The sequence below is a fragment of the Anser cygnoides genome, chromosome 2 (genome assembly GCF_040182565.1).
Source record: "Anser cygnoides isolate HZ-2024a breed goose chromosome 2, Taihu_goose_T2T_genome, whole genome shotgun sequence".
Lineage (NCBI taxonomy): Eukaryota > Metazoa > Chordata > Aves > Anseriformes > Anatidae > Anser > Anser cygnoides.
Window position 1 is genome coordinate 114,859,924 of NC_089874.1, and position 15,520 is coordinate 114,875,443.

At 42.3% G+C, this 15,520-nt stretch overlaps 1 protein-coding gene across 7 annotated transcripts in view; it reads right to left on the reverse strand.

Moving 5' to 3' along the window:
• The window catches only part of ZNF521 (zinc finger protein 521), a 231,792-nt gene that overhangs the window by 138,487 nt on the left and 77,785 nt on the right, over positions 1–15,520 (reverse strand). The window lies entirely within an intron of this gene.

Consider the following 15,520-nt stretch of genomic DNA (forward strand, 5'->3'; position numbering starts at 1 on the left):
ACATTAAAAGTTATTAAATAGTTCTGTGCCTATATTACCTTTTTATTGCTTTTTTATCATTCTTTCTCAGTTGCAGGATATGTATTATACACTGACACCTTTATTAAAATGCAGATTTTAATATATTTAATGTTTCTTTTGTATCCATTGTAAAATGATTTGCATATTATGTGAGCATCTGAAGAGTCAAAGGAAGGGAGAAAATATTACAGGAATGATTTAAAATTAATACAGTCAACCCACATGCCTAATATTTAATAAAAAAAATCCCTCTGCTTTGTCACAGTTTTTTTTTTTTCCCTTGAAGTTGATTTTGAACGCAGAAATCTTTTAAAGGCTATTACTGACAGAGACTTGGGTGTTATTCAAAATAATATGAAAAATTACAGGGGAGGAACAGGACAACAATATAAATAGCAATGTTTTCGCTAATAAAGTGCAACCAGATTTTTCCAATAACTATGCAATTCAGTTACTGAAAGCTGGCAGCTGGATCATTAAATGTTCAAAACTAACAAACTAACAGCCAGGATCAAGGAAAATGAGAAAGTTTCACAAGGGTCAGAAGTGAACAGCATTTTTTTTTTTCTTTTCTAAGTTCAAGAGGTTGCCCACCACTTCTTCCTTTTTGCAAAAGCCTCAGCCAGCTGAACTTCCTTAGTCCAGCAGAACCTGTCCTGTGAGGTGATCACAGACAAAGCGACTTGAGAAAAAATGGAAACAGGAAAAATGATAAATGATTATGGTAAAAGCTGGACAATTTATGAGTAACAAGGAAAAGACAAAACAGGAATGCTAGCCAGATAATAAACTAAACTAGTTATCCATGATATTACCTCACCTCTAGACAGGGCAAGTCATAACTTTTTTTTACCAGGTGTGCTCTACAATTTTTACACCTTTTGTTTTAAGTGTAAACTATGTTGCTCCAATGATTACACTCATAAGAATGCTTGAAAGACCATTCTAAATCAAATAATCCTTTTATTCCTTTCCAGGGGCAAGGTTTTGTGCTTTTCTCCTTTTAAAATTAAAATTGATTACAGTAATAGCACAGAAAAAGACAGGATAAACCTTTTTGAAAAACATCTTTCTTAAGGTATTCTTGCAAAATAGTTTCTTTGCAACCTCAGCCTTCCCTCAAGAAATTTACTACACTAGCATAAAAGTTGGAGCTGGCCTATATTATATGAACAAATTCCAACCCTGCTTTCTTTAAGGTAACAAGATTTTACTAGATGATCAACCTCTTGCTTATCCACAGGAAACAGATGAGGATTCGTTCCTTTCCTGCATCGAGAAACTGATGACAACACCATCTCCCTATCAATGCCAGATGGCAACCATCGAACTCTGAGAAAACAACCAAACACTATTCCTGGATCCCTGCCCATTGACACAATGCTTTTCAGCGTAAGTTGAACACTGCATGGCTTTTTATCCTCTTGTTTACCTCCTGAAGGGGGGGGAGTCACAAATTACACACACCTTTCTCACGCACGGACACCCACTCACACCAATGCCCCAGTACATACCTGCACTTACCTATGGATGAATCTACACTACTGATTTTCATTTAAATAAATACATAAATAAATAAAACCACAACCAAGCCCAAGCACTGTGTCTTTGAACTGAAAACAAAGTGTTTGTTTTTTTTTTTAAGAAAAAAAAAAATTAAAATCCTCTCCTCTGGCAAAAGTACTACCATCTACTAAAAGGCTTTGCAGTGTACTGAAGTGAAGTTGCTCATTGTCATACATACTAAATGATAGCAGACAGTTGAGTTTTCAAGTTGGTACATTAATGACTGCAATATTCATAGGAGACTTTTGATGTAAATCTGTGTACTGCCCTTTCAAATTGCGGGGTTTGACTCTTAAAATTGGAAATGATCAAAGCAGTGGTAAACCTACTCACAGAAAAAGATGTTACCTTTTATTACATTTTTAAACTTTATTTTAAATGAACATTTTTGAGCCAGGTCTCCAAAGTGGAAAGATGTTCTGTCCTTTAAAAATCAAATGTATTTCTGACATACAAACGCTGCCAGCAGATGAGCAGGAATTTATGTCAAAAAACTGAGCAAAGAAAAATAGTCTGCAACTGCCTAAGCACCATATTTTGTAACCAGATCTAGTATTAAAATGTATAGCCAATGCAGAAATGATATATTATTGTATAAATGTTTAGAGGAATATATACTAAGTGTTATGAATAGCGTACTATCACTGACACGGTAGTAAATCACTTTCTTTTTGTGGCCACTGCCTGCTTGGTTTTACCTATTATACAACTGCTCCCTTTGGCTTGTGAACCCCAGCGGGACATCGGGCTGGTGGCGGGGTCGGGATCAAGCACTGAGCGCGACCACAGGAGAAGCAAGGGGAGCCCCTTTTCCCCCATCCAATTCTCCTTGTTTGCTTGGGGTTCTCTCCTTTAGCTTTTGCACAAGGTAAAAAAAAACAAAACAAACAAACAAACAAACAAACAAACACTGGAGGGGGAATACAGCTACTACAGCACAAACCTGGTTCTTACTTTCCAACCAGCAAACACAAATGTTTCTGCATGTCACGCTGCTGTCGTTTTTTTTTGTTTTTTTTTTTTTTTAAATCAAAGCCCATAACAATTCTGCACAGTAATTTTCTTAGTGCAAAAAGGAAAAGAGCAAACCACTTAAAGGTCTAATCTAATGTCTTCTGGTTGTTTTTTTCGTTTTGTTTTGTTTTGTTTTGCAAATCTGCCCTTTCTGAGCTACCGGAGAACCTCTTCCTTCCCGTCAGGCTCGGGGAACCCCGCACAGGGCAGCGGGGAGAGGACAACAGGATCTTCCTGAGGCCGAGCATGACAGGGTAGCCTGCACACGGCAGCGGGGAGGACAACAGGATCTTCCTGAGGCCGAGCACAACGGGGCGGCCTGCATGGCTCTGCGGTTTCCCCCGGGGCACTGCATGGAGGGGGCCCAGCTGGCCGGCCGCCACGCTCTGGAATGGGGGCCTCAGCGCGCCATTGCACAAAGGGCTTCCGAAGCGGGGCCTGCAGGCCCCTGCTGCCACGGGAGATGTTTCGCTGCGGGCTGATTTTCCCTGTGCCGACTCCAGCCTGAGCGCTGGGAATGCTGCGTGGGATGGACTCACACCCGGTGAGCTCAGGGGTTGCCTAGGAATGGATCCGGGGACAGAAGTCGTGATGGAAACCCAGACTAAGGGTAGCTGCTGCTGATGCAGCAGGACCTGAACGGTGGCATTGCCCACCCTACCATCTCCCCATGCTTCCTCGTGAAGATGCAGAGCCACAAAACTAAGGTGCAACTGGTCATTTCCCAATGGCAGTCAGCAATCGCCACGTGCTGAGGCCATGCTACGAGTGTTGGCATCTGGTGAGCAGCTACAGGCTCCCCAAGCCACCCCAGGGAGCTGAACTGAAGCTCCCCGCAGGTGAGCAGTGGGCTTGGGGTGCAGACCCCACTGCTGCCTGCCCAGGTGCACCTCACACAGACCCACTTTGTGCTGGAGGTGAAGTTTGACCCGTGGCTGGGATAAGACTTCAAATCCCTTTTTGCCAATCACTCCAATAGGAAATACAAACAGTTCGCTGCTACTCTGCATACATCCATGTGCATATAAATCTGCAGACACCTACCCACTGAGCTATGTCAACATTACAAATACTGATTTTAAATGTTATAACGAGTTGCTTTCAAACACTCAGGATGAAATTCAGATGCATGCATGCAAGTCCCCAGCAGTGGCACATGACTATCTGGGGCAGAAGAGGGTTCCAGGTATGTGACATAGTGTTTATGGGGGTTTAAAATATATTTTCTGCATTGACTTATTCTTTTTTCTTCTGTACTCACTAAGTGCTACTTACCGTAAATGCCTTTTCTGTGTTATGGCAAGTATTCTGAGTTTCAGTCTGATGCACTTAACATGTCCATGTAAATTTTTAATTTTTGGAACCAGTCACTTCACACTCGCTGACTCTAAGAAAGCTCTAGCACTCACAACCAAAAATCTTTGCTGGAAATCAGCTACAAGGCCTAAAAGTCTATTTAAAGATGCAAATGTGTGTGAATAGTTAGTGCAGATGTTTTTCTCCACCGACTGTACTTGCTGAGTTTCACCATTTCCATAAAGCACATTAAAACAAGTGTGTGAACACTCTGAGATGAAAGTACCAAGCACTCCTGAGACTTCCAGTGGAAAGTAGAGCTGCCTGACTTTTCTCCAAGCAGACAGGAATGCCCATGATTCAGCAGCCTGAGTAAATAAAAGAGGTCCTTATTTCCTAATTTTGCTGGCTGGCCACACTGCAGCAGTCTCTGTGTTGCTGCCAAAGGGGATGCAAAACTGGAACTACACCCAGCAGCTGAAGGACTGTCTTTGTTAGCCAGCCAGGCCTTCCTGACCATCTTCTGGCAGCAAAACTACCATATCCTGCAAGGAAGACCTCCATCTCAGGCTTGATAGTTCTCTAGTCTGTCTAATAGGACTAAACAACAGATTTTGCCTGGTCTGTGCTGGAGGAGGACAGCTGGAAACTCAGTTAGTAGCAGAGTAACACCTGTTCAGTCATATTTATGGGGGAAAGTGCTCACTAACAGAAAAGTGAAGTAATACCAGAAGGAGTTATCCCATGGAAGGGGGAGGGAAGAAGGGGGAGCATCAGAGCACAAAAGCACCTCTGTGGAGTTCGCGGCCAGCCACTCGTGTGCCAACCTCAGTAGTCGCGAAGTCTTAAAAGTGATCTTATCCCTGGTGCTGCTGACTGAATTAACAGTACCGCTTCAGAAAAATGTTATTTAGTCACCAGGAAGGTTTACGACATATGCACACTTTGGCTGGAATATGCTTCAGGGCACTTGCTTTATCATGCCTTATTTTTCTGTATGTTTTAAAAACAATTTTTGCTGCCACTAGACAAATGGCCACATTCCTAAAGAAACTATCAGCAAACCTTTATGCGCCACAACGTAGAACATTCCTCTGATAAAGAGAGTTTACAAATATGAAAAAAAAATAAATTAATATTCTCGGTATCCTATAAAAAGTAGCTTTCTGTTTTCCCTGTTTTGCTGCTCCTGTAACTGGGGCACAGAAAAGCTGGAGCGGTTTGCCTCGGGTTACAAATGTAATCTGTGCAACAGAGGAAACAGAACCCGTATCTCCTAGGTCTGAGCCATCCCTGCAAGAAAAATCCTTTCACCCCCCCTGAAACGCAGAGCTGGCAAAAAGCTTAAGCTGATGGACGCGACCAAGGAGAAAGCACAGCCGCTCAGCTGACAGACACCCTCGGGCGCCGGGTCCTGCTGACACCTTCTCGCCGTTTTGCCCAGCTGATGGCAATGGCAGACTGGTCACACTGCCATCCTGCTGGACCCATCTGAAGCACTGAGTAGCAAGGGACACGATTTATAACAATGGGTACGCAGGAGGGGAAGAGAGACTGAAAATGCCAAATCAAGTGTACCAAGCAGCAGAATGTAAATGCATCTGAGACGTAATTTCACTTGCATATGGATGATGAATATGTATGCACATGTACTCATTGAACTGTTTTGTAGGTGTTATTTGTTGTACCACCACCAGCCAAAGACCTGTTCACATACCACTGCATGCACGTGTATACACACATATGCCCTCATACACACCACACATATGGAAAGGGATGGACAACATATACAAACTTACAGCCTCATCAGTTTACCAGGTGACGAGCTACAAGACAGCATTCAAACTGCAAGAAAGGAAAGGACTAAGAAGCAGGAAGGTAGGTCACTTAACTGGATGGATGACAGACCTCCACAGTTTTAAATCCTTGCATTTTTGTGTAGGTAATTGAGTGGAGTGGTTATTATATATCATATAGTTTACTTGTAATGGCTGTTACAGGTTTTAGTGCTGGACACATTTTATATTATTACCTCCACTAATTGTCTGCAGGGCTACCTTGAAAATGAGATAAGGAATCTAATGGGAATATGCAGGTGTGAACAAATAGTAAATGAAGAGGTTAGATATTACTGAAATAAAACAATATAGTGCTGTGTGTGGAATATATCTAAATAACAAGAAGATCAAAGGACAGTGTTTAAGCATTAAGATTAGTGATGTGCTAACACATATGGCCCTAAAATAAACGATGGTTTTGAAGTTTTTAATGGAATTAGCAGATAGTACTCACCTTTAAAGTCATTTTAAATAATATATATGTTGTTACATAACATTCTCCATTTGTTTTCAATAGAAATAGACACAGTTTTGGAAAAACTGCAACTTTAATATAACCATCACATTTTTTTCACATCAGTGACCCCACATTAAACTCACTCATTTGTCTCATAACTTATTAAATGGCTTGAAAACTAATACTCTGTAATGGGCATTCAAAAGAGAAACGTGAACTTTAAAAATTATTTATAATTTACAGATGTTTTTAAAATCTATCAATATTTCAAAACTACTTTGGGAGCACCAATTAAATGCATTAACAGTTAGATTACTGGGGGAAAAACATACAGGGGTTCCTGATTAACCAAACCGAGACAGCCGATAGGGAAGTTTCCCCATTTTAAATTTCATAACCAGAAGAAAGGCAGCTCCTAGAAACAACAAATACAGCCCTTTAATACCTCATAGGAAAAAACCCGCTTGCTTTTATAAAATGCCTTTAATGCTTAGATAAGTAGTTAACATTCCCATATTGCTCTCCTAAGGTAACCTAAGTCTTCAGTTCCATTATGTCTTCTTCACAAGACATATTACTATTACGTATGTAGAGAGGAGCATAAATGTTTTCCTTGATTGTTGCTTAAAGTTCATTTGAACAGACGGAGCCCGATGAATTCCATCTTCTACAGCCGAATTAAAGGAAATGTAAGCAGTTCACATTCTGCTCCACCTTTCAAATCATACGCAAAAACCAATTTGCAACTAGAAGAAAACAGAGCAACCCTCGGTTTGTTTGAGGAAGCCAGTATTTTGCGCCTCTCAAGGCAAAGAGAAAGAATAAGTAATTTTCCACAGTCCTGTACATATAACTAATGACAGTCACCATCCTCAAAGCTTATTATACTGCTTTACATAATTGGGAATCACATGTCACACAATTAATTTACAGGAGTTGTTTCGTTGTGACTATACAAGCACTAAGCGATTCAAATTAGCTCATTTGTCCACTGCTTAAATGTGACAAACACATTTACACCGTATTTCTTCCGCTCTTAAGTTGCCGTTGCTTTTAGGAGTTGTTTTTGTTTGTTTGTACAGTATGAGTCAGAGACCACCAGGCTTGCTCCATCTGAAGCTATGGTCAGAAAAAATCACCCTGAGAATAATTACATTGAGAATCAAGATAATGGGAGAGCAAAAAAAACCATTGAAACGTTCTAGCAAACTTGCACATAATAGCGGTCTCCTAAGAACCTGTACATTAACAACGTCGTGCACCAAAAGTAGTGTTTCAGTTAATCGCTTCTTTGGTAGAAAATAATCATTATAATTTGCGGTGCTGATAACAGGGTTTGTGCAGCTTATTAAGAAGAATGCATGACTAGGGGACGAGAGTTCGGGCTCCTCACCGGACGCCAGTAACTCCCCATTGCATTCATTCTGCTGTCAGTGGGTCGTGCTCTCCCCAGACAGCACCACGATAGGACCAGAAACTCTCCCTCCAGTCTTCCCCTAAGAGCAGCTCCTTTCAAAAGCTGTGGGAGTGTACAGAAACCTCAGGGACAGCAGTCCCTGTACCACGGTCCTAGTCATAAAGGTATCTTTCCAGTGGCATACAGGTATTAACAGGAGTTGGCTGCTGCCTTCCTTCACAGGTTGCAATAGAAGGAGCTCGTCCAAAGTCAGCGAAGCGTACTTCTCTTTCTTCCCTTCCCCAAATCAAACGCTCTGGAGGCTCAGACCCTAAAAACTGACCGAGACCCCGCTTCAAAGCTGCCTTCCAAGTCCCCCGTCCCACCCAGCCCCCAGCCCCGCGGGGAGGAGGGCAGGCTGTCAAAACCTCTGTAGCTGGAGGCTCAGACAAAAGATGGAGCCCCTGAGCAGCATTTGCAGGCAGAAACCCGTGAGATGCCAAGCACCACCTTGGGTTCTCATTTGAATATTACCCTTCTTTCCCTTAATCTAGAGTTTAATCATGAAGGCCTGCAGGGACTGCTGGGGGTGTACCTCACACTCAGCCGCCTTGCCTCTTTTCATCGCATGTGCCTGTCCCTCCCACCTGTGTCTCTATTTCAACCACCCCAATTCCTTGCTTCATTGCCTCGAGACCAGAAATCCACCAGCAAGATGCATTTTGGATGGGGGCTAAACTAGGACAAAGAAAAGAAGGAAGGCAACGAGTGGGAAACAAAAACAAAGGAATAGACGGTGGGGAGAAAGAAAGGGGTAAATAAGTGCCTCTGAAAGAAACCCGGGGAAAGATATCGCAAAGCCTTTTACAGGAAATGGAAAGCAAAACGGAACGAGGAGTAAGTGAAAGCCATGCAGTCAGTTAACGCTTTCGAAAACATATCAGCGCTATTTTACAGTGTGCTAGGATTAAATACAGTAAATAAACACAGCGCTGCTTATTTCTTCAAATGACAGAGACGTGGTGGCGGTCTTATTTACACAGGTGAAAATTCCTGGACCTGGATCTGCAAAGGGACTTAGGTGTCTCCAGGAGCCTAAGAAGCAAAGAAAGCAGGATTCATGGGGCCCCGGGGGGAACCGGGAAAAGGTCTGCAACCTCGCAGCTTGGGCACTCAGCTGGGAGAGGGGAGGACTGGGCTCTTTATACATTAAAGCGTCGCTGGATGAAAACAAAAATAAACCTAAGCACAAGGTCCAGACTGCAAGAACCCCTGGACTAACTGAGTGTCCTTCGCAGTAGGTGAACAGTCCCTTCTCAGATGTGCTCCTCCCAGCCCTATGAATACAGCACTCTTTGCTCCAGCAAGCCCGGCTTCCATGGGAAGAGACCCCTGCAGATCCGAGGACCTTCTGCTTAGAGGCAGGAAATGTGGCTTTGAATCCCCTCGGGATGCTGAGGGAATGAATCTAGGCCTTGTGCCATTCAGCACTCGAACTACCTGGCCCCCCAGGGAAAAGGGAATGCAACACTTTCTGCTCTAAGTGCCCGCTGTGCCCTGGGCTGCGTACGATGTCCTCTGTACTGCAGGCTGATTAAAGGGGATGGGTACCCAGATGCTCACGCTATGGTAGTTGGCAGAGATTGCCAAACCACAGATACCTGAGAAACTTTAAATGAAAAAAAAAGAGGTACCTACCACACCAGGGTGAACCCAGAGAGGTACGTTTTGGATAATCATTTCTATTTAGCTTCTTATAGTTCACCTAACATCACATTTCAGGCTCCCTCTTTTTAGATCTGACTGTTAGTGCAGATGTGCTGCACATCTGTTAAAAGCGATGTCCCCGAGCAAAGATAACCTTGGCTTTTACACTAAGTCAGTGCTCAGAATGGCACACAAATGCTTACGGCCACGTTTATGCAGCACAGTCACCTTGGGGCAGGATGTCTCTGGTGCCTTCTCACTGTAGTCAAAAAGCAGTGTAAGGCAATACAGCCCCTTCTCACCATGGGATAGGTACAGGTAGGTGTGTGCGTGGCTTACCCCGATTTACAGGTGCTCCAGCCTTTATGTGGGACATACTGATTTTCCCCATTCATCAGAATGGTCACAAGACCAAATGCTACTATAAAACCATCACCTGTATACTTCACACCTACCACGTGCCTTGCAGGTCACTAGCCCACGTATGTAGAATTTTGCAAAGTAACAGTTGCATTTAAAATATATTTGCTCCATTCAGCTCTTTAATGTGAATACAGACTTATTTAGGTGATGTATTTATAAAACAGATGGGGAGATTCTTTGCAAAAGGCAGCGTTCTCCTTCTCCTCTGCATCTGTATAATTTCCATTCACCAAAGCCTGCTGAAGCTCGTGATTAACTGTCTGAAATAGAGGCCTCTCCAGAAATAAAGAGATCTCTGCTTTGTTAAAGCCTATATCTAAAACAACCCTTTGTAGCTTCCTCGGCGTAGAAAGGAAGCCCGGTGTGAAATACAGTAAATTAAGCCTTCTGCTGTCAGGGCTGGAAATAAGAGTAGAGCAGAATAGAGGCTGGATTTGAAATGATTTTTTTTTTTTTCTATTGGCTTCATTTACATCCTGTCTAAGGTCTTCTGAGCAGCTCAAGGTGTCTTATCTCTGGCTACCAGGGGGTATTTTGCAGTCAAAGCAGTTAACGTACTTTCTCCCTCTCTCTTTTTTAAGGCCATCTTATCTTATCAGACAGATCTCTCCAGGCTGAGGAGAACCCATACTTATCAGTAGCTGTACACTATATTGACAGCTCAGTGCTGCTAGGGACAAATGAAAGCTTAGGGTAAAGAAAGATCAGTTAACCTGTTCCACGCTCAGTTTAGACTAATCTTTTGGTTTGTCTAACTTCAGGTAACATTGTCTGATGTTGCTCTGTTTACTTGGACAACAGAGGCACACGATCCCAGCTTCAGTTGCTAAATCTGGTGCAGAGGTGCAGCGCACAAGCAGCCACCGTAATAATCCCCAAGGCAGTCTGCCTGTTGACTTGTCGACCTCCACCGACTCCTTCTCCAGGTGACCTTAGGGGCACTGACTGCTCTGGGAGCATCTGAGTGTTGCTGGGATTGCACAGCAAAGTAGAAGCTGCGGGCTGCACCGGCTCACTGTTCATAAACCAGCCTTCCCCCAGAGCAAGGGGAAACATGCATGCCGAGGGCCAGGAAAGGAAAGTAATCCCCATACCGTATAAATGGGAGCAATGAGGCTGAAGGTGAGCCTGAAGAGCATCCTGAAAGCTTGTTTTGGGATCAGAAGGTAAGGTACAGAAGCTGGTATCTCCAGGTAACCCAAACCAGCCTTCTCACCAAGAGCAAAAATGTAAATGGCAAGATCCCTCTTGTCCTTTGCTAGGTGTCAAGAGCAGTGAACCAGGTCTCAAAAGTTGTAGTTGCTGCCACTGACAAGCCATTCACCAAAATTTCATGTGAAAAAACATGTAATTGAACATTAAGCCTTGTGCTGCTCCTGCTTTGTACTTTTTCATGCTTATTTTTCCTCTCTCCCCTTTGTGTCCAAACACTTCATGAGCACTTTTGTATTAGTGATAACCCTAGACTTTCCCTGCAGAGAAGGTTCGCTATTAATTGTCCATTATCTTGGTGTGTCAGCACAAAAGAGAGGGGAAGAAATTCTCATCCAAATGGTTTCACCTCCCTCTCTTGAGAGTGATGCCCTTGTCAGGGCATTAAAGACATGAAAACCTGCCACTTATCAGAATTGTGTTTGAATCGAACTACTGTCCTTGAAAACAGTAGACACCAGATACCATCAAAATAAGCCACATTGGGCAGATCTTGTTCTGCTGTGACTCGGGCAACCTTTATACAGCTTGTATATACATTTGTGATTGTATATGATCGCTGGCACCATAGATGAGGCTTAAAATAAAAAAAGTTTGTTCTTTTTCGTTTTATAAAACAGTAAGCATATTACAAATAGCAGTTGCCAGAATGAAGAAAAGTTGGCCAGCATCTATGTTAAATCTCTAGACACCGTATTAAAATTTGGGATAGTAGTATGTGCAGATTTTTTGAAAAGAGATTGTCGGAGAAGGAGTAAGATACATACAACATTTTTTTAAGAAACACTTTGGAAGATTTCAACAGTTTAAATAAGCCTGAGGACACACTTGAATGTAAACTCATTGCTGAACCAAATCGTAAAATTTTTTAATTACTTCACACCACCAATTCTTAACAAAACATAATTCAAGCCTATTAAAATGCTGAATTTGCTTGCTAGAATGAAACAGTATTTCAAAGAGGTCTTCAGTAATTCTATTACTGTGTTCAGAGACAACAACAACAACAAAAAAAACAACTTCAGTGTCATCCACAACTGCAGAGTTGTATTTGCTCTTTTGGGCAACCTGTAGTTGCTTTTCACAATTTGAAATCACAACGAGGAGGGAAAAAAAAAAAAAGAAAAAGAAGTTACGCTTTGCTTTTAACAAGTAAACAAGTGTACAAATTAATTCAGAGAGCTGTAATTTTGAAAATTTTCTATGTTTAATGTGCACTGCAGTTAAACTACTTTTTCTGTACAAATTAATTTACTGCATCAGTGATCGATGTTTATGTTTAGGCAATTTTATTTCTCAGTATGGTAAAATTAGACCTAATAGTTGCAACCTGTTATGTCCAATCTGTCACTGAAATTCAAATTGCCTTTTTCCTATTATTCAAGGAGCAATTTGGAGGAATTAAAGCCATCTAAAACCAGAAGACAAACAATTCTCTGTAAGGACTCAATAGCCTGTGTCATCAACCTGCTCCAGAAAGCAGTGGTCTTTCCGAGGCAGAAACATTTCCTTGGCTTCTGAAAGTTCCCCCTCTGCTGAGCCACAAAAGACACCGACATTTGAAGAGAGCCGAGCCTTCCACCCCTTAGAGGGACTGTAAAGCCAGGGCGTGTTCTGAGCCAGTGGAAAGACCGTCAACTGCTAACAAAAAGACCCTTCCCTGTATTACTCAATTGTTGATGCTCACAAGTTTTCAATTAGCCATCCTTGTATCTACAAAAAATAGATTTTGTTCTTCATCTGGGACAAGTTAGTTACTGTCATCTTGTTCTTGTCAGTGAAGCACTCAGCTGCCACAGACTATTATTATTTATCACTTGCAGAACTGAAGCACACTGGCCGAACTTTGTTTACTACCCTCTGCTTCATTCTTCCTTGCTTCCATGGGACAGCTGCACTGTACACCCCAGATTATTCAATCCAATCACCTGAAACTTCTTGAGGTCTCAAAGACCCTTACCCCATCTTCCTGTGTGCCTTAAATGTATTGATTGCATTTTAATTTTTGTATGGGGTGTTGTCTGCTATCTCTGTACTGGATTTAAACATTTTACACTTAAAAGCCTAACAGCAACCAGCCTCACAATTAAGAAACAGATACTGACTGTTCCTTTTTTTCTCTCACTTTTACCTTTATTTTCCTCTGTGTGTTTTTGTGTGGGAAGCAGAGATTCATTTTTCTCACACACAGAAAATGAGAAGTTACGTTCTGAATACTAGCCTGCATAAAAGTATTTGGTCTTATCAGAGATGGATGAAAAAGCAACAGTGAGGTGAGAGATAATGTTGGGTTTGAGGATCTTTTGCATTTTTTCCAGTCATTGTGCTTTACACTCCATCTTTTCTCACTTTTAAAATTCCAAGTAGGCTCATTTCTTTGCAAGATTGCTCAGATCATCAAGCTGATTAATAATTTTGCTACTAAGCCGTACTGATTAATGTGGATTAGTCGAGTGATTAATAATTTTATTGTTTTGCAGGACCAAGCTGCCCTAAATGTCTTGGGCTTTGATAATATTTTACAACTGAAACTTCCTCAGATGGATGATATGTAACTTCCTGGATTCCCAATGCTCAGCACAGTGGCATGACCTTACCCCTGGGTTCACTCCTCTGTTTTAGTGCCCATAAACCATTTTTAGATGACAATATTGGAACTCAGACCCTCGCTTCTTGCACCGCACTTCACTGCTACTTCCTCTTCCTCCTATTTGTTTGTTTCATTCCCCTGGTCGACATTATCAGACTTATCTCAGCGTGAGGTAAAGCACGTCTTTTTGCTGATTCCTAGGCAGTTTCTAGAACAAAGACCTGAACTTTTGTTGGTCCCTCGGTAGCCTGCATAACGCAAATAGCAACATAATCTACATGGCTTCATTTGTGTATGTAATAGTTAAATCCTTCGATGCGGGATGGATAACAGACACTGTACTCCTAACATTCGACGGTAGAAGCAGAGGCCATTGTATTCCACGATTACATTTACACACTTCCTCTTGAAGTGGCCAATGAACCAAATCACTATTTATTATCTATTGTACAAGATTTCCTGACTGTGCGCATGTTTTGACTTCTGTTTTGCTGATACTGGACTTCACAGTACCGTCAGTCTCCAGAGGAGCATATAAAAGCATGATCTATTCCTAAGACTGAACAGCGGGCTCTGTGTTGGGCAACGCACTGCCCGTTCGGCTGCACTTTCCTACTAATTACAGTGGAAGTTTTCTTTTAAAGAAAACATGGCATTGCAAACGGCATGGCATCAGCTTACTTTCTAATTGGAGCTTGCTTTCTAATTCTCCGAGTACTAAGTTTCACCGTAAACACACTCTTCTATATTTGGATACGGGATTTAACCCTCTTAGACAAAATAAGACTTGACACGATTATATATTTATTTGATCTTTTCTAAAGCAAGCCAAGCAGCATAAAGAGCCAAATGCAAAACAGTAAAAGTGGAAAGCAAAATCTAATAGCATGTTACAATATGCTATACACACAGAATTCAAAAGGGACCTGCCAGCCCCAAAAGACTCAATTCCTGACTAGTTAGAGGAAAGAGAAAAACAAAAGGGTAGCAGATGCAAAAACAAAGGTAGGGAGCCCATAAAACAGTCATGGATAGGCCAACTGAAATAAACAGGGCTTGCAGCTTGCCTTAAAGGCAGCCAGCAAGGGGCTCTGGCAGGGAGCTCCACAACGGAGGACAAGAAAGACTCGCCTTCGGCCTGCGCCTGACTCAGCCGAGGGAGAAAAAGCCGACTGTACGGCCAACTACGAGCAACTGCCAGGCAGGGACATGGAGTGCGAGGCTCTTACCCAAGAACTGGAGGATTAAAATTTGAACAGCTATATGCATTGGGCTCTATTTTTTTTCATATATCAGCTTTCCATCCCAAAGAGGCTGCGGATCAATTTCAAGGGAAACAATTAGGAGCACATTACAGTAGTCTAGCCCAGATGACTGCAGTATGGGCTACGTCCAAGATAAATAAGCAAACTGTTCACATAAGCTGGAAATTCTTCACTGGGATGTGGAACTAGGGCCCTTCTTGCTGGGGAAGGATCATTATGAAGTTGGTCAATAATACTCTTGACTTGTACCCTGTACTAGCCTGAAAATGTGTCTCTGCATCCAAGACAGCTTCCTGTCTTCTTTATTTCGTGACCATTAAGTCGTCAGCCTCTCAACGAACGCCATCTAAGAGTTCTTCCCTGTTTTCCTCAGTCTTGCATGTGTTGTGCTACAACCAGTTTCACCCCTCTAAAGCATGTCTACTTTCAACATGCGTTACGTGCCTGCAAATATACTGCAGACCTCCTGTCAGCCAGCACAGCTCATAGCAGACCAAATAAAAATATCATATGTTGTGCAATGGAACTGCAACCTGTAGCTCCCCTGGTCCCTCATGTCCCACATAAGGACTGAGAAGGAGATACAATGGAAGACTCCCTTGTGGAAAAAAGCAAATGCTCATCTTGGAATAAGGTATCACCCATTTGACAAGATGGTATAATCATTTAAACACTGTAAGACAAATGCCAGATTTGGGGCACTTCCCTGGGCTCCTGAGTCACGGGACAGGAGCC